This window comes from Diorhabda carinulata, chromosome X, assembly GCF_026250575.1.
Source record: "Diorhabda carinulata isolate Delta chromosome X, icDioCari1.1, whole genome shotgun sequence".
Taxonomy (NCBI): domain Eukaryota; kingdom Metazoa; phylum Arthropoda; class Insecta; order Coleoptera; family Chrysomelidae; genus Diorhabda; species Diorhabda carinulata.
The window spans coordinates 64,346,329-64,367,700 of record NC_079472.1 but is presented as its reverse complement, the minus strand read 5'-3'; the positions used below and the strand labels follow the sequence as shown (position 1 = coordinate 64,367,700).

Genomic DNA, 21,372 nt, shown 5'->3' with positions numbered 1-21,372 from the left:
TTATGAAATATGCTAAGAAACTTAATCATTCTGCTCAAATTTCGATAAACGCCCCAGTAATAACATTAATGTCCTCACTAATATCGAATTTGATTTTATTTTAATCAACCACTTCATTCTATAACCGGCCACGTTTGTTTTAGCAATCTAATTATTTACAAAGTGCTAATCTTGTTCGAAATCGAATACGTTGTTTCTAAAATCTACGAGACGAATTGAGCGCTCTATAATTAACTTTATAAAATACTGTATAATCAATATAACATTCCCTATTTTTTGATTGATGTCTTCGTATGGATAATTAACCTAAACTGCAATGTACTTAATTATATTTAGTCCATAGTGAGAAAATTCGCGATAAAAATCTTAAAAAATTAAACGGTTTTGAAACTAGATGACAAAACAAATTTTAGGTGAGTTGAAAGGATGATCTATTCGAAATTAAATCGGATCAAAATATTTTGAAACTGATTCCATCCAGTCATTTCAAAAATTGTAACTTGTTTTTCTTTGCACTTAAAAATTATCGTTCCTCAATCATTTTGTTGAATTCTCCAAAGATTCCGCTGAAGGTGGTAACGTATTTCGAAGTACAGCTTAGTGGACTCGACATTTGAGTTTTTTCATCTGTTATATTAATGGTCGGGCAAAAAATTTTGAGAAATTTCACGTCATATAATATTTCAACGAATAGTTTTTAAAAAATTTCAAAATACTGTATCTATTCTTATTTATAGTAATAAACCAAAATCAAATCCTTGAAATTCAAAATGGCGCTAACGTGAATGAGAGATTTATACAGTTTCGATTTCTATCCGATTTATGAATATCAGAAATGGATAATTTTATACTTTCGCGGTTCCCTCGTTTTTTGGATATACAGTGAAACTCGGTTAAGTGGGACCTGGATAAATGAGAAACCTCCATAACTGGAACTCATGCTGAGGTCCCAACACTTTGGCACTGAATTACCTCTATTAGTGGGACGAGGTAAGCCTCTATATCTGGGATTTATTCTTTCGATTTATCATCATAGTTACCTCTATAACTGAGACAGCGAGTAAATTTTATATGCATAAACCTCTGTAACTGAGATAATATTGTTTGTTTACTCATTCTTATTCTATCCACAAATTCCACACATAATTTCAAGTACGTAAGACAAATTTTGAGCTTCAATTACCTTCAGTTTTAGTTTCTCTTTACTATCATACAGATGTTTATTTGAAAAATGCCAAAACGAAAGCTACAATCGTTATCATTACGTGAAAAACTGAAGTTAATATCCGTTTATGAAAGTGGGAAGACACGCGAAGAAGTTTGTGCCGAATTTAATGTGCCAAAATCTACTCTTTGTAGAATAATTCAGAGTAAACATAAAATTGAATCACAATGTTCTGAAGGACAAGGAAAACTAAAACGTGTACGTTTATCAGAATATCCTGAACTTGAACAGTGTTTGCTAACATGGGTCAAGCAACTTCGTAACAAAAACGTTCCGGTAAGTGGACCGATTATTAAAGAAACGGCACAAGATTTCGCGCGAAGGCTCGATATTCATAATTTTTGTAGCAGCAATGGTTGGATGGAAGGGTTTAAGAAAAGAAACGGTATAGTTTTCAAAGCAATTTGTGGAGAAAGTAACGCTGTTGATGTTAACAAACGTAGCCAATGGATTGAAGACCTACCACTTCTATTACGCAATTATTCTGCTGATGATATTTTGAACGCAGACGAAACGGGTTTATTTTACAAGTGTCTACCCGATAAAACTTTTACCTTAAAAGGTGAGCCTTGTCATGGCGGGAAACTCAGTAAAGAGCGCATTACAATACTTCTAGGTGCTAACATGTCAGGAACTGAAATGTTGTCTATCCTATTAATCGGAAAATCCAAGTCTCCGCGATGTTTCAAATGTGTTAAAACTGCCTGTGAATTACCAAAATAATAAAAAGGCATGGATGACATCCATTATTTTTTCTGATTGGTTGAAGAATTTAAACCAAGAAATGAAAGCCCAGAAGCGAAAAATTTTAATGTTTGTGGACAATTGTACTGCTCACAATAATATGCCCGATCTAAGCCACATTAAACTCGTGTATCTGCCTGCGAATACGACAAGTAAATTGCAGCCAATGGATCAAGGCATCATCAACAATTTCAAAATTTATTACAGAAAAGAAGTTGTTCGACATGTTATTAAATCTATAGAAGACAATCAGTGCCCACAAATCGATATTCTTCAGGCGATGAGGTTTGCTAGGAAAGCTTGGTTTTCTGTGACCAAAACTACTATAGCAAACTGCTTTAAAAAATCTGGATTTAAATCTGAAGTAACTGAAGCTGAAAGCTCACAAGAGGAGGACGAAAATTTAGAAACTGATCCTGAAGATTGGAACTTAGCCATCAGCAACGACAATAATCAACAACCAACATTCCAAGATTTTATAAACGTCGATGACGGTTTAATAGTTTCAGGTGAACTTAATGAAAGCGACATTGTTCATGCCTTCTCGTCTTCTTCATTGGAAAATGAAGAAGAAGACGATGAAATGAGCGCGGAAGTAAATTTAGTAAAAATTTCTAAACGCGAAGCAGTAAAAGCACTAGAAACTTTGCACAGTTATTTTGAAATGTCATCAATTGGTGACCAAAGCATATTTGATAAAATTTATAACATCGAAAAACATCTGATGGCTGATACTTCCAAACGACAAACTAAAATGACAGAGTTTTATAATTGATACATTCTGTTTCCATATTCGTACATCATCATCATATATTTAAGAGCTCAGCTCTTTTCGTTGAGTACATATTACGTGTAAAAACGTGCTTGAATATTTTTGTTGATTACATAAATTTGTATGATTACCTTTAAGTACTATTTTTTTTTATTAAAACTTTATTAAGTGGAATACCTCTATAAGTGAAACGACAGTGCAGGTCCCTTGATGTCTCACTTAACCAAGTTTCACTGTATAAAATCAAAAAATCATCTAATTTCGATGAATTTTTTTTTAAATCTTCGTTTTTACGGTAGATTTATGGAAAAAAATATGGGAAATATCTCACCTGGAGATTTCATATAGTTTTATAACTTTAAATTTGATCATGAACGCACTTCTTCGTATATAATCGTTCATAACTTTTTTACAAAGCATCAAACGCAGTTCGTATATTTTTTTGTTAATGTACACAAAAACACAAACATTTTGGAAAAATAAAATTGAAAAATGTTTGTTTATTCATTTTTTATCCCCAACAGTCAACCAACAGTAAGATATCATTTTTTTTAATGGTGAAAATTTTCAATTTTTCAAAGTTATCTTTTAATATTGTACAGTTGATTACAATAAGTGATTTTAAGAATGTTTTTGTTCATATAACTTTAATGATTACTTGATAAAAAAGGTACAAACGATTATATGTGAGAAAAGGTCAATTTTAAGAAAAATTGTTATTATTTTTAATTGTAAAAACATGATAAATCAACATTTTTGTGTAAATTGTTTTTCAATTTGTTCGTTTTTTAGTATAGAATACGAAAAAAAATATAACAACTGCATTTGATTATTTAGAAAAAAGTTATCAACAATTATGATAGAATGAGTGCATTTTCATAAACATCTGAAGACCGGAAACCATTATAAGTTTTCAGTTTTTCTCCATAATTTTTTTCGTAAATCCGCCGTAAAAACGAAGATTTTGAAATAAATCATCGAAATCGGATGATTTTTCGATTTTCTAGAGCCTAGAGTATAAAATTACCGGATTATATACTATTTATATATATCACCCAATAATTTTAGAACCAATTAATGAGGCAAAAAACATATAATTAATTTGACAATTAAACTATAAATAAACAAAAATACACTAATGAGACTTTCGAAAGAAGTATGCCTAATAATTGCAAATAATTTCATGACAACTAATTTTGGAATAGTAGTGCTCATACAGGATGACCCAAAAGTGGATAATCAAATTGATCCTACGATTTTTTATTAACTCTCCCACATACAGGGTTTGTCCGGAAAGTAATAGGACTGAGTCGATTTAAAAAAATTTATTGAGCCAATCGTTACAATTCTTTAAAAACTTCCAAAATAGGCTCCTTCTGCGTCGATGCAGCGCTGCCAGCGCGATTTCCAAGCATTGAAGGCGTCACGGAAGGCATTCTCCGGAATAGCCTTGAGAGCCGCGGTGCATGCTGCTTGGATCCCCTCTGTCGTCTCGAAATGCTTGCCATTCATCGGCCTTTTCAGGCGAGGAAACAAAAAAAAGTCCGGGGGGGGCCACATCTGGGCTGTACGGCGGCTGCGGAAGCGTTGGAATGCCGGCCTTAGTCAGGTAGCTGTTCACAAGAAAGGCGGTGTGAGCCGGGGCGTTGTCGTGGTGCTCCGTCACAATGTCATGAACCACAGATTTTGGTAAATTTAACATCTGGGCAATCAAACGAATACTTAGTCGACGGTCTGTGTTCAAAACTTTGCGCACACGAGTCACATTGTCGGTGTTTGTCGAAGTCGAAGGTCTTCCAGCACGGTTTTCATCGGCGACCTCTTCCCGGCCCTCCAAAAAGGCCTGGTGCCACCGAAACACACCACTTCTTGCTAAAGCAACATCTGGGTAAGCCTGCTTGATCATATCAAACGTCTCTGTCGCAGATTTACCGAGTTTCACACAGAATTTAATCGCGTACCTCTGCTCTAACGAACGCTGCATTTTCGGCTTGCACAACTCACAGAAACACGTCGCGCGAAAATGCCTGTCCTGACTCTACAGGTGCTCGGAGACAACTGACCAGCCGCTCGTTTGTTAGCTAGGAACGCCCTCTACCGAATCCAGTCGGTGCGCGCACGCTCTGAAGTACAATCGCGGCGGAAGAAAATCAGTCCTATTACTTTCCGGACAAACCCTGTATATAGACCGACATTGAATAAAATTTTTGAGGAACAAATTTTACTTTTGATTCTAAGTATTTGAAACTGATTTTCAGCTTTGTGGGAAATCATGTAACTTCGAATGTCTAAGTTGACCGAACTATAATTCATTCCTATCTTAGGTTAATGATAACTTGGAAACTTCCATGTCTTGTCCTAAAGAATTACTCCTAGATTGGGTTGAACTTCCGAAAAATGCCAATGAAATTTTACAGGTGACGTCGATATTTTTGAAATTCCCGCGACCTCGCAAGGTCGAAAATCGCGGTCATTTCGTACGCAGGTAAGTAGGAGCAGAAATATCCGCCATTTTGCTCGTTCATTGAATTAGTGGTTAATAAAACATTGCAAGGTTAAAACATTTTTTGAGGTTTGGTTTTTTGAGTTAAAATTAAAAGAAATACTTTCAAAAATATTAGTAGTTATTAAATAATCTAATGTTTCGTCAATTGATGATTAATTTTTCATTTTTAGGCTATCACATTATTCACAAATAACATCATCCCACAGACCCTCCCAAAAAGATGGAACCTTTTTAAAATAGCAACAATTATGTCAACAGAGGCTCAAGAAAAAATTTGGGCCATTAATAATAGTCTTGTGCGAGTCAATAGATGGTGCAGCAAGCACAACCAATTTGTTAAATGGTATGATGATGGTACCGTTTATGGCTACTTCAGATGTTTCGGATAAATCAAGGGCAGACCGTTCGACCATAGAGATTCAGACACATGGTTCGAACGATTGCACATTAACGTCCGTCAAAGAATAATCATCACCTATTGTTTTTCACAAGGATTTTCATTTGAACGGACGATAAAAGAGGCCTCAATCTTGGAAACAACAGTTTCGTCAGAATACAATAAAGGGCGCATGGTCGAGGTTCATTGGATATTAGGAATGATCGAGCGTGGCGGCGACGGCTACCGATTGGAAATATGTCCTGATAACTCTAGAACTACCGAAACATTGATGGAGCTGATAAAGAAGCATCTTTGTGAATTTCTCTGCAGATGGCAAGTCCGGCGAAAAAATGTGGATCGATTCCATGCAATCATTGTAGATATAAAATTTTTGTATCCTGAAAAGAATGATCGACCTCTAATGGAAGAGGTTGAGGAAAGTGAATAAATTTTTGTGGAATAAAATTGCTTTTCAGGTTAGGTTAGGTTAGGTTAGGTCCGGCGTGTTTACTATCGTATTTCTATTTTTCTTTTCTTTCTCGTGGCACGAATAGGCCTTTTTTGACCGAATTTTTATTTATCATTTTTACCTTCCAGTTCCTCTTGGCGTTTTTCGGAAGTTCGTTCCTAGATTATTTACTTTGAAAAAACAAAATCCAAAATATTTATGAATTTACTTAAACATCCCCGTAATTTTTTTCGATTTAAAATCCATACAAAGTCGAATAGTTGTGTTACCAAGTTAGGAAACAAGCAACAAAAAGATGTCTAGCCGGTTACATTGAACTAACGACGTAAAAAAATTCCTCATGTGTTCACGAGTAGAAGGATAACGTTCTTGTACTTAGTTATTATAAAGATATACGGCTAGTTTACGTGGTCATGTACGTACTCATAAAATGAAACGGTCTCTTGTTTCTAATTCAACTTTGTTAAAAAAATACTCTAGACAGTGACGAGTTACAGCTGTTAGTTTCTGGTAATAAAGATTTTATTAGCAAAAGTAGATGTATAGTTTGCAAGTGCTATTTTAGAATCCTCATTTTACGTTATTTTTTAGAGAAAATTGTGAAAAGCGTTCTGAGAGAATGAGAGAATATTAAAATAAAGCATTCCATTCCAATCCATCGCCTTCTTTTAGTAGACAGTTGAAAGATTTTGTCCATAATATAGTTGTGATCAAGCCACCGTTTATCTACTTAATATTTTTTGAACTTATCCAATTCTGTAAATCCTTTTTCGACCACTTGGTTGTAGGCAATTATTCTTCTAGTATAGAGTGATAACTTTGATTATCTATTAATATTATTCAGGGTCCGGCAGTGGAATGTGACTTCTATTGGAATTCCATTTCTACCGACACTTTTGCCATTCTTCATATCATTTATTACTTCCGCTACTTTAATTTTCGATGTTGTTTCCTCTAACGAGACTGATTCATTCAGTGTCTCCTCTTCTTCAAATTCGTCGTATTCTTGTTTCATCGTTTAGTAGTTCATTTAAATATTCCCTCCATCTGTCCAATTTTTTCAGTTTGTCCTCTAGATGCTTTCGCTTTCTTTCTCTGCACATTTTCTTTGCTTCCTTCCTTTCCTGTGCGTAATCCTGTTTTATCATCCTTTGGGTCTTTCAAAACATTCTCTAGAAATCTCTCTATAGAAATCGTGAGTGGAAATGTACGAAAAAATAAGTCGTATAAAAATAATAATGCAAATATTGATTCTTTGATTACACGAAAATCACAAATATACTTTGTTTGGACGCCATTTCATAAAATCATAAGATTTTTCTGAAAATGGAGATAATCGAGAATAAATCTGTCTATTTTTGAAAAAAAAAATACGTATATGCAAATTACGACCGAAAAATTTTAGGTAGCTGTTCTTAACGGAGCCAGACGAAGAAATCAAGATCAGAATTGAAGAAGCTCGACATTTGTCAAGTACTCCTCAATGTTTACAAACAGAAATCTGAACCTCCACATCAGAATAGGATTCATGGAATGTTAAGTGTGGTCAGTGAGGACCTTGAAAGCTCAAATGATCAAAAACCTTGAAGCATTTGAGATTTATCTCTATAGACGTATCTTGAAGTTACCCTGGGCTGACAGAATCACCAACGACGAAGTACTGAAACGCATTGGTCGCAAAAGAAAGCTGTTGACAATTATTAAGATAAGAAAAACGGAAATCCTGGCTCCGTAACATAAAAGAATCGATAAATCTCAGCGTCAGAAAATTGTTTTATCTAGCAAGGGACAGAGATGTATTTAAAAACGCGATCGCCAATCGTTAGACAGGTCCAAAACTGCGACACCTAGTGATATCATCGAAAATAACCACCAAATAGTCTGAACGGCCGTGAGAGTTCACCAAATAAAATTTTACAAAGCTCAAACGAATACATATAAATCGAAGATGAAGCATTGAGAGAATTTGTTTCAGGTTTAGTTTCATTTTTGAAACGAACAGTTCTTAATCTCTGCTTAGAGCAGAATGCCAATATCTAATCTGTCTTTGGATCTGTAATACAGGGGATACTCATAATTTACAGCGGATCTATTAATCATATTCATAATGTGAGATGGCTGCCAGAGATTCTCCTTTTCTATTTCTTTTCCTTCCAGGTGTACTGCTCTGGAATTCCGTTGTGTTTTATAGTTCGAGAGAGTTGTCTAGAGTTTTCAGGTGTCTATTTAAATGACAGTGCCCCAACAGGACACCTGTTAGTATTCCTAGGCTGCTCTATCTAGGTTGATACATTTAACAGATACTCCCAGGAGTGTCTTTGTCTGTCTCAACTCCTGTGGATTGTCCTAGTAGCTGGTTTTACTCCCATCTACCTTCTTTTCAAGTGTTTTTTCTTCTGTTTTGTTACTGATAGGGTTCATGTCCTATGAGGGGTTTGTCTGCCCTTCCTCACCGAGTATGTGAGCTATTTATTTTTCTTTTCCCTTAAGTTCGGAATCCATTTATTGGAATATGACTGACTGTATTATATTTAACTCACCTCTACATTTTACTATTCTTAATAATTCCTAATTATACTAACAATTGATTTAATTTTTTTTTCACACATAACCGTTTCTAATATAAAAGAAATACTGAAAGCATTACATCTGAAACAGGAAAAACCTCGTTTAAACAAAGATAATAAATAACGGAGTCTTACAATGTTTGTTGATGTGTATGCACAACATTATTTATGTTAGTAATGACAAACAATAGGTTAGTTCCGTTCACCGGATATTCTCTGCATTTGCGACAATATTTTTTATATACCCATACGAAGGCTATAGGGATATATCAATCCAAACATCACAGCAACAACATTTTCACATCGATCTTTATTTAATGATCAAATTATCGGTGAAAATCCCGTCATTTGTAAGATTTTTAAGTATAATATGATTTTTGTTAGCAAAAAACTAACTCCTTTTGAAAATTCCGTTATGTTAAAATGGTCCAAGTAACGTTCATTATACGAAGAAGAGTGATAATAGAGAATGATAGAGAAACAAAGAAATAAAACTTATAGTTTAAACTTTTCTACACATATTTCTTACAGAAAAGCAAATCATAGAACGGTTTTTTCAAACACCCTTGTATCAGCTTTCTTTGTTCTTTCTTTCTTTGATCAGTTTATTTATAGCTTATCACTGTTAGTATATCCCATCACTTTAATTGCGTGAAGCAAGTTACCTTCCATAAGTTTGTGAACCTTATATTTGAATTTAGTTTTTAACTTAATTACTAGTCCTTTTTGCTCAAGAGAAAACAGGTAATTATTCTTCTTGCTGGCAGTAAAGGTAATTTTGTGAAAAATCACTAAAGAATTTCCCAATACTGTCCTGATTACCACAAGACATTTGTTTGTGTAACTCGGTCACTACCTGGTTTTAAAAATTATGGTCTTTCTGGTTGTTCGTTTCTATCAATATTGTTGCTATACAATGTCTTATAGTTTAAACGTTTCTACACAATTTCTTACAAAAAATAAAATCAAAGAACGGTTTTTTAAACACGCTTTTTATTGGCTTCACCTGTTCATATGTGAGCTTGTTTGTTGCTTATTACTGTTAGTATATCCCAACATTTTAATTACGTTCCTTAGCCGTTTAACCCACGACTGGTGAATTCGGTCGTGGGTTCAAATCCCGTTCACGTTGTAAAATAATTGTTTTTTTTTAACTTATCATGGCAAATTTTCTGTTTTCATCGAAACAAACTTTGCAAGTGTTTGCCCTCTATTGAAAAACATTTAAAAAAACGCTCTCATATCTAGTATTACTGTGAGAAAAGCAGAGAGAAGGAGAGAGAGATAGAAATGCTCTTTATTGTCACAAAATTGTTACAATTTGTAGACAAAACAAACATAAAAATAACTAAATAAAGAGAGAAATAAAATAAAATTTCAATATACAAAAGAAAACCACAATAAGTAACAAAATTATGAGTAATTGTAACAGGTAATAATTCATAGTCCATAACAAAAATTAAAGCAGTATGCAGCATGCCAGGAATCAAATATTATTAAAATAGAAGTCGTTTACAGAGTAGAAGGCACTTTCCAGTAAATATGCCCTTGAATTATAGCGAAATGCGGGAAAAGATGATTTCAATTGGCAGGTGATTGTGCATTTTTTTTGTATTGTAAAATATTGAGCCCTTAAATAATTCTGAACCTTTCTGAAATTGGAGAAGCGTGCTTACAAATTAGGCAAACGGATTCAAAGAAGAATAAGGAAAGTAAACTCAGAATTTTTGATCTTTTAATGAAGTCCCTGCAGTGATCACTGCTGTTTAGACCGAGTAAATATCTAACAGCTCTCTTTTGTAGTTCGAAGATTCACTCAGATTGAGTCGCACTGCACGTACGGCATAAGGGAAGAGCATATCGGAGATGCGACTCAATAAGGGCATGATAGACTATTAAGGAGGTGGATAAGTTCAGTTCTTTGGAAACTGAAACCAATATGTAGCTCCCATTTCAAGAAATTGTCCACAACAAGCCCTAAGAATTTTACGGATTCAACTTCAATGGTGGTAAAGAAGATTAGATTCGCACCATGATTTAAGTGTGATTAGGTCACTAGATATGGTCCTATGAAGTGCCTGTTTATAAATAGAAGAAACAAAATAGGGCCTAGTACTGATCCTTGGTTCACTCCACATTCTATTGGCTTACAAGAAGACATCGTTGTATCAACCCTACAAGCTGACTTCTGTTGGTAAGGTATAACTTAAACAATTCGAGAGGTGTTCCCCTGAAACTGTAGTGCAGCCTTAGAAAAATCACAAAACTTGTTGCATTGCAGTGAAGGCTATTTAAGCTAAAGTAGACATTATTTAGGAGGTAGAATATAGCATCACGGGAAGGAGTGCAATTGGGCGATAATTCGATGCTTGATTCTTATCTCCTCCTTTATGTAAAGGTATAATTATAACGGTCTTAAGGCAATTGGGAAAAGTGCCATTCTGAAACGAAATGTTAATTAAAGTGGTAATGTGCAATCGGACAGACTCGAAAACATTTGCAATGTAAATCCATCAGTTCGAGATGAGTATTTATTTTTGATGTCATTAATTGTACTGCGAAGCACTGCTAAAACTACGGGCGTAAAGAAGAAACCGAGGGGCGCTTTGTTCCATATTTCTCGTACATCGAGCGCCCGAAGCTTTTTTCGCAAAAAACTAGTTTTTTTCATTCATTATTGCTTTCAGCTTATTTAAGAAAAAATATTTCTAACTTTTCAGTTTGATGAGCTTCAAAAGTGTGTTTATTAGTTATTCAAACTATATTTATTTTGATTTGTTTCTTAGTAAGTGGCAAAAGGACTAATGCTACTTCAAGATTCTATATACCTTTGACTGTTTTTAGTGACTTTAAAAGAATCATATATCTGAGAATCGAAATATCTGGACACGGGGACGTGGATACGGAAGTAAGAAACCAAGCTACAAGAGCCTCAAGAGCAGCAGCATACCTAAATGACACAATCTGGCGAAATAAATACATTCGAACTGAAGCAAAAGCCCGCATATACAAGACCGCAATCAGATCTATATTATCCTATGCAGCAGAGACCCGACCTGAAACCTCTAAAACGAAACGGATATTGGAGACTACAGAAATGAAAATAGTTCGAAGAATAGCGGAAAGAACACTAATGTATAGAGAAAGGAGTGAAAACATAAGACGAACATGCGGGATAGATAACATCAATGACTGGGTACTGGATAGAAAGATAAAATGGAATGAGCGCATTGACCGCATGACGGAAGAATGAATTGTGGAAATATCAAGGGACAAATCACCAGCAGGACAAAGAAGCCTAGGAAGACCTAGGAAAAGATGGAATGACAACCTCCCAGGTGACTGAGCAGAGGCAATGATGTGAAGAAAAACAGGCAATGATGCCTATACACAGCAGGAAGAAGAAGAAGAAGAAAAGAATAAATAAACGCTTTGATTTTTCCAAAATGGTTTTAGATTCTTGAAAATAATTTAAAACAAATTAAGTTTGCATTGGAAGAATTGGAAACATGAGTTGGAAGCAGTTTTTAATATATTAAATTTTAACTTTATAGTCTAAGATCCCACTGCTTGATCCTGCAGGTATCTGTTTTTTTGATGAAATTAATTTAAAAGAAATCTTGACGATGTATGGAATAGATTAAGGATAAATTGCCGCAATTACCTGTAATTGATTTTAATGTCATTAATATACTAATAAGACTCGCAGCTATATATTTTTTCAGTGAATCTTACAGCATTTGAAAGAAAATGATGTCACAAATCAAAATAAAAATGGTTGCCAGCTCTCAGTCGGCCGCAGCATTATGGTCGCCAGGTGTAAACAGGTATATTATTGTTAATTAACTGCATTCACCGTTTTTTTTTTAAATTTAATTAAAACAGAGGTTGCCACGATTTTTGTGAACGACTCTCGCTCCAGGTAAGTGGATCTTATGTATCTATCCTGAACGCTTTCATCCAGCGCGATTTAAACTGTGATTTGAAATATGATAAAGTTTTATTTAAGCGCTTTAAAAGCTCTACACTTTCACATTTCGTTCGCTTCATTATTTCATCTTTTAAATAATCAAATTGTGCATCCATTTCATTTTTGTTTGAAAATCTGAGAATATTAAAAAGTTCTCTCATGAAATGAGCATGGTGTTTGATTTCGTTCCTGAAATAAAATAATGATGAAATTGAAACATTATTCTTACACTATCTCATAATACCAATTATTAAAAAAAAATATTTGAAAACTTGGACTATATTGGAACCCGAATAAATAAATATATTTTGGAAAATGTTAAAATAATATTGTTTTATTTGATTTTTTGTTTTAAATAATATAAACTAAATAGATAAACTTTTCTGCGGATATTATTTTATTAAAATTCAAACAAAAACTATGAAAATATAGCTTCAAATTCATACAAAAAAATACACGTACACTATCCATGGAAAACTGACTTTAGTACAGGGATGGGTAGTAAACGCTTGGGATTAATGATAACATTTACCTGTGTTATAATGAAGGGGAGATATATATGAATCCTATCCGGTTTTTTTAAAGAAAAAATGCCATTTTTTCTTCGCTTATATATATTTTTTTTCATAAAAATCAGATGTTACCCAAATTGAATGACATAGATTCATTTTGGGGGGACTGAATATTTCGAAAATCATGTCTATAAAAGAGGATGTCCTGACTGATTGCCTGATTCATTCACTCATTAACGCCAAGGCTGTTAAAGATAGAGACATGAAATTTTGATGGTATGTTTGTATCGGTGTGTGATCTAAGAAAGGATTTTGAGAAATTTCGATTTTAAAGGGGTAAAACGGGGTATGTTTGCAAATTCGATTTTTTCGTTGTTCTCGGTCGCTAATTGATATATCGACTTCGTTTTTGTACTAAAACATTCTCCGTACAAATACCTAAAAACCAATTTCTGCGATTTTCAAAAATTCGACTTGGAAAGGGTTCAAAAAGTTGAACAAAAATTTTGATTACGCTACCATATATTTAACAATTCTTCATGACGAAATGAGATATCAAAGCGATTCTTTTTTAGAAAAGGCCAATTCTGCATAGATATATGATTTTTTCATAATGTGAAGGAGACCGTTTTCAAAAATCATAATAATTTTGTTTAATAAAAATATCTCTTACCGCGGCATACATGAAATATCGGAAATGGTTCTTTATTTGTTTTCCATTCAAATTATTGATTAGAAATTATGCTATTACGAATTTAAATACGAATTAAATTCCTAATTTACTAGGAATTACTATCAATTTACTTTTACTATTGTTTATTGTGGGTCAATAAAAAGTCTAACATCAATAGGTGTGATAATTACCGATAATTCAGTGACGATATTTACCTGTTGAAGTACATGTATGAATTTGTTGAAGTGTCAAATTTAATGTTGTGTAAAGGTCAGACGGAGTCGAGAGTTGGGTTAATGGGGTTAACATACCACATAAGGTGATTTCAATTATTGGCGATGGTGCATGTCTTTTTAGTTGTCTTTCTTATGCAGTATACGACACAGAAGTGTTGTGTAGAGAGGTTCGCGAAACTATCGTCGGGAACGTTGCTGATAATTGGGATGAGTATTATCATTTCACTCATGATCCTGAAGGTAATAATCATTCAAGTTACACTGAGTATGTTCAGGATATGTCGCGAGCTTCAACGTATGGTGGAATCTGCGAATTAATGGCCGCGGGACAAATTTTTCCGTTCTTATTTCAAGTTTATCGCAACAATGAACTTTATGCAAGTTTTGGTGTAGTTGGTAATCCAGTTAAAAGATTACGTTTCACTGGCGATCTTCATAGTGGCCATTTCGATATATATGAACTTTTTTCTATAAATTCTTCTATAAAGTCTCGCAGCTTGACCATACGAAAACTAAAAAACGTCGTGCAAGATATACGGGTTATACGCGTACAAAACAATTGCAAAGGGCTTCAAATACGTATGCTCAGAAAAATCCAATGGTTAATAGAACATCAGTCACTGTAATCATTATTATTTTAATAATAAATCATTTATTACATATCTTTATGGTAATGAAATGTATGTATCTATTTGTTATATTATTTATCGTATAATATGTCTTTTTCCAGAACGTAATTTTTTACACTACTCCTTTATCCATATTTGACTTGTATTGAATAAAAAATTCACAACATATTTTACGTTTTAAGCTTTTATGTTCTGCTACGACCACATGTTGAGCAGTTTTAATTCGTGGAAGCATCGAGATTCCACGTGGAATTTAACTACGTTCGGTGGTGTGGACGCAGATGTGTATAATGGACCAAAAGAGCTTTTAACGTTCCCTAAAAGCCAACCCCAAAAGTAATGTTCGATCCGTATTAGGAAAAGTGATAAAGTTATATACCGTCAACGGCCCCTTTCTGCAAAAATGTAACTTTTCGAGCCACATATATTTTTATTAGGGTAGTTATCATGTTAAAACCTTATAAAAATAAAATATCATTTATTATTTGCGAGTACATTGGACGAGCTTTGAAATTTCGGAATGTTTTGAACGTGAAGACTCTCGCTATGTTTTTGAATCACCAAAACCAAATTTGAAAGTGTGTCAATAAAGTTTTTTAAAGATAAAGATAAAATGATAACATTAAGAGCAAAAAACAGAGTAGTGGGTTGTAATCAAAAATGAACAAGTTCAAAATTATTTGTAAGTAAAAATGATCAAGTTATTAATAAGAATGTACTGAACTATTTAAAAAAAAAATGCCATGTCTTTTTATTCATCCCACATTGCTATAATTAACTCGCAAATAATAACCACGTTATTAAAGATGACGAACTTCGTTCGGAAAACATAACCAAGTCCTTTTGATATTTATGTAAGCTATAATTTAATAATTAGATAATTAGATCAGGTAAAACTCCATAAGATGTCAGATGTGCGAATTTCAAATTTGAGTGTACGTCAAAATTTACACGAAATCACAAAAAACTCTAAAACACTGCGGAACAAAAAGAATAATTGGTATCATGTGAAAGAATTGAAATTTGCGAGATTTCGGAATGTAAAATCTTTAGTTTTCTTGGAAGGATATTCAAGGACGATACTGGAAATTAGTTGCAGTGGATAAAAGCTATGCCTTATTAAGAAACTAAACCTAGCTGCATCCTGCATCCCCTAAGGTTATTTTCAACCTAATTGTTGAAGTAATTAAAAGTAGAATTCGAATGGTTCAGTTTCGACTACATTGTGGTGCATTCCAATTTTATCAAATCGAGGATGTCTCCTTATTTGGAAAACAGAAAGTGCAGAAGTCGCTGTTTTTTCGAAATATTGTTATGGTTTTGAAATAATACAAAACAGGGTGTTCCGGTGCAAAAAATTCGGGAGGGAACAGATAGAAAAAATTTTTATGTCCCTAAAGTTGCGAAAGCGAAAATATTTGAGTATATTTTCTAAATAATACATGGTTAACAATCCGTAACTTTTACAGAAACAATCTTAATTATTCATTAAAAAGGATTCTTTGTTTAACTTGATAAAATTTATGAGTTAGGAGATTTTTTTTAAATCGTTGTACATGCAAAGAAATCGTTCGTCATAAAGAAACATTCTGAAAAAAATTATCATAAATTGTAATTAGTTATTGGAAATACTTACAGGAGGTTATAAAACACAATCAAACATTTCTTGGGGGATCAATGAATAAATAACGTATCAACGACAACTGTTCATAGGATTCTCCAGCTTCTTTACCCCTTTTACATCCAGAAAGTGCATGCCATGGAAGTAGAGGATTATCCAGCAAGACTGGCTTACGCTCGTTGGTTTCTAGATACATAGAACATCGATTTGATAATACATTGTAAGGAAAAGTACTATTTACTGATGAAGACAGTTTCATCAGTTGCCATAATTTACATTTATTGACTAATGAGAATCCTTACGGTACAATTCACAAAGAATCAACATCGATTTTGTGTTAATGTGTAAACAGGAATAGTGTGTAATAATTTAGTAGGTCCAAATTTTTCTGATAATAACCTAAATGGTCGGCGATACACAACCATGTATTGCGATATTCCTTTAAATATTCGCCAAGACATGTGTTTAATAACTAATAGGTGTATTGGTCATTTGCACGGCCACCACGTTGCCCTGAATTAAATACAATGGATCCGTTTTTTGGGGATATCTTAAAAGTAAACACAAAGAATGAAATGATCGATAGAATTATATTCCATTGTGATACTATAAGGAAAAATCTTATAATACCTTTTCAAGTTCAAAGAAATATTATATTTCGTAGACTCCGGTAGTGTGTACAAGGTACACAATGCGAACATTTATCACAATTTATTTTTTAATTGATAAGTTGTAGGCTAGCCAAGTGAATTTCTCTACATTTCAATTTTTGATTGTGTTTTAATTCCTCCTGTAAGTATTTTCAATGAATAATTACAATTTATGATAATTTTTTTCAGAGTGTCTCTTTATGTCGAACGGTTTCCTTGACATATACAACAATCTAAAAATCTACATATCTTCTAAACCACAGATTTTATTGAGTTATACAAAGAGTATAACTTTTTTGTTGAATAATAGATTGAAAAATTCATTTCAATTGTACAGGTTGTACCTGTAAAAGTTACGGATTGTTAAAACTTGTGCATAAGCCACTCCTGGCCTTCATATAGTAATGTAGAATTATTTATTCCTGAAATACCCAGTATAGATTAAATGAAAAACTAGAAACCACTGAATTAATAGTTTTTGAAATGTTTGCTTTGTATTTCTGTATTTTCCGAAGCCTTTCTCCTCACGTCATCGTAAGAAACAACCATATCAATATGTTTGTTCATGTAAATGGATTACATTCGATAATAATGATTATCGGGTGTGCTCTAAAAAGGGTCGGTGGCCACCGTTCCATTAGAGCAACGTAGAACGGTCAATTCTGAATGGTACGCCATGATTTGTTTGCCACGAGTGTTTGGAAAAATCAAGAGGAAACGAATAGCAAAAAAAGAATCGTACTCCACCACGACAAACATCAGTTCAAACAAAAACGTTTTTGAACAGTCAAAACATCGAATTGATGGGTCATTCGCTGTAATATCCTTGTTAGGCACCCAATGATTCTTTCTTAGTCCCGCAGGTCAAAAATAAATTGCGAGGTCAACGTTTTTCTACACCTGAAGAAGCGGTGGATGCGTTCAAATCTCATGTTTTGGAGGTACCTCAATCAAAACGATAAAAATACTTCGACAATTGGCTGTAACGCATACAGTTGTTATTAATATTTGTCGATCTAAAAACATAAGTAGCAACCCTCGTAGATGATTTAAAAAACGATAAATCTACGTAACAGATATTATTATGACTGTATAAAGAAATATTCCTCTCAACTATGTCGCCGATAAAGAATTTTTTGCTTCACAAATAAGAAAAAAAAGCTCGAGACAGATATGTCGATAAAACAAAATTGGGCTTCCTTGGTGTATCTAAACTATGACGAACGTTATTTGAAGCAATAAAACTATATTCACTCAGTTTATTAGTACTAAGACAAAAAAAAATAGCAATAGACTCCCAAGAGGAACATTCATGGCTTGGGAAACTTTTCAAATTAATTCACTAGAAACCAACAACAAACAAAAACATGGAAAGTGGATTGAAGGATAAGTTATAAAAACGAATGACTTCCATTTATACGTTTTTTTTTCTGACTTGTACATCACTTGTTTTGCAAACAATAGAACTCGTAAATTGCCTCGCGATCAAATCGTAAAGTATTGCAGAACAACATATTTTGAATTGAATCAAGAATGATAAAATATATGCATAATTGAAAAAAAAACGAATTTATATATAAATTATTCAATTTAAAAATATGATCCCTCCATTCAAACCCCTTTCAAATGACAGGTACATTTACAATAATAAAATGAGATATCGGAGTGAACAACTATGATAGTGCTGGCGTTTAAGCTCAAAATGGTGTCAAAGCAGCTCCGATTTTCTTGAAAATTTACAATTAAGATAACCTTACCCTCCAAATCAAGATCTACATGATCGCAAGGTGTGCAAATTGTTTTTCCTATTTTTTTTCATATAATGATGGTTCTTACTTACTTAAATTATTAATATACTTCATACCACTCATACACTATGCACTAAACACTAAATTATCAACAAGGATTTTACTATTTTACTATCGACTATACCTTGAACTATGCACTAACTTACTACTAAACACTTATATAGGGTGATCCGGGATTTGATGCCCAAAATTCGGTAGTGAGTATATGACGTGAAAATGATATTACATAAAGAAAATTTTCATACGACTCCTCGTTTCTATCATAAATACAATTTATGATAATTTTCTTCAGAATGTCTCTTTATGGCGAACGGTTTCCTTGGCATGTACAACAATCTAAACATCTACATATTTTATCGAGTTAAACAGTTGAAAAATCGAATGAAACATGCACTTCTGCTATCTTTAGATTGTACAGGTTGTCCCAGTAAAAATTACAGATTTTTAACCTGTCTTTATCTCACTATACTTTGCAATTTCATTGTCTTCATTCGCCCATGGTCTAAAGAACGCTATATTTCTATTTATTTAAAGGAATTCATTAATTAAATTAATCTCACCAAGCGACGCCTCTGCTTATCGCCGGCTGTCTGGCAGGAATATTTCGAATAAATTGTGTACATACGACAGCTGCGGCCAATAGAAATACATTTATGTTTACGATTCGATGTTTTCATTGGTAAACAGTGGAGATGTTTACCGAATTTTATACGGGGAGTGAACATTATTTTTCATTTCTTAATTTGGTATGAACGCCTTGCGTATTTATGAAATATTGATTGTTCCCGCATAACTGTCTTTTGCAATTGACATTGGAAGAACTATAATTCCTATAGATATGTATACCTTAGCTTATTTCACGACAGTTGTTTCCAGTTATACTTTTTAGAATACATTTTGGATTTATCTGACGATTCGTTGTCTGATAGTGTCTGATTTCCTCGGAAGAGGCTAGCATTTTCCTCAAGCGCTTATTTATGGGATACCCTACACATAAGCTATTCATAGTGGCAACAAGTATTTCCGGTGCTTATTAAAGTAAGAATGTCCTTCATATCCGGTGATTTGTAGGTGGGAAAGGACTTAACAGCCTCTTTTGATTTGGCGGTGGTGTGGACGCGTTGGTGGGTGGATAAGTCAACTGGTCGATTTGATCAAGTATTGAAAATTTTCTTTAGTAAGTAAATAATAGAAAATGTATTAGTTCTTAATTTTTTTGAGAGCTCGGTAGCACTAGCATTCCCATACCGTATAGAGAAAACATTTTCATGTAGAGAAAAGTGCATTGGCCATTTATCATTTAGTTTTTCCGCTATTATTCCAAACATGGTTGCAGGATGCGGTATATAATCGAGTGGGTCTCCGGTGAATAATTTATCATAGTTCGTGATAATAAACAACACGATATAAACATATCATTACGAGTGCGATTAGCGAAGCCCCTAATTTGTACCAATTATTGATCGAGGAAATCAAAACATACTGTTGCAACTTTAATAATTCATCATTAACAACATAATTGCAGCTTAAGATTTTTTTTTGTTATTTTTTAATATTTAAATTCTAATATATTTATATACAGGGTATTTCAAAAAAGGTGATCTCATCTCTAGGATAAAAAGAAAACTGAAAAATATTTAGGATTAACTCAGTAAAAAATTTACGAAACGCCATTCGATTTCAAAAGCATCACAAATAGAAATGTTGGCATTTGGTCTTTATCGTACAAATATTTTACAGCAAAAGTTGGTGAAGCTCGAGAATATGGATTTTGAAGTATTTAATTAAATAAGCGCAAACAAGCGCTTGTGGAAATCAAACTCTTATAAATTTTGTTTTTTGGGACCCAGAGAAAAGTGTCTCAAAATTACCCCAAAATCTAAAATTATTTCTACTGAGTTGACATAAATTTTGATTTGATTCGTTTAAATATTATTGCTGACTTACAGGGTGTTTCAAAAAAAGGTGATCTCATCTCTAGGATAGATAGAAAATTGAAAAATATTTCGTGTTTGCTCAGTAAAAAATTTTTGTAACATCATCCGCATTCAAGATAAGCGGCGTTGAAGAAAAAAAATATATGCACATTTTTACGATTTTGCCGGAACTACTGGCAACAATGTATTGAAATTTTATACGAATATGTTTTAGAATTTGATACACATCCAATGAATTTGTTTCTATGTCTGACTCTCGTAGAGGGCGCTAGTTATACGGTTCGTATTGAACAGTAGTATTGAACATAACTTTTTGAATATTAAATTTATTGAGAAAAATTTCAAGTGAACTTCAACATCATTCAATTTTACACCAAAAAGGTGTAACTCTCTTTGGGTCTTTGTTTGAGTCCCAGAGCCTCAATACATCATACATTTTTGTGTCTCGTTACAAAAAAAGTCGTTAGTCCCGATTTTGATCGACAAAACACGCGGCAAAAAATGTTCAATTCACATAATGCTTACTCATTAATAATATTTAATAACTTTAGCATCGGTTATTACTTCATAATTTTCAAATCAAAATATACCGAAAACAGAAACTACACAGTATCGAGTTTTATCAAGAGTACTTTTTTTAAACACCCTGTAAATATATGTGTACATAATCAGTG

General features: G+C 33.3%; 1 protein-coding gene across 7 annotated transcripts in view; it reads right to left on the bottom strand.

Annotated features, from left to right (window-relative positions):
* Nucleotides 1–21,372, bottom strand: part of LOC130902495 (uncharacterized) — a 212,283-nt gene that overhangs the window by 30,975 nt on the left and 159,936 nt on the right. The gene's annotated exons all lie outside the window — the stretch shown is intronic.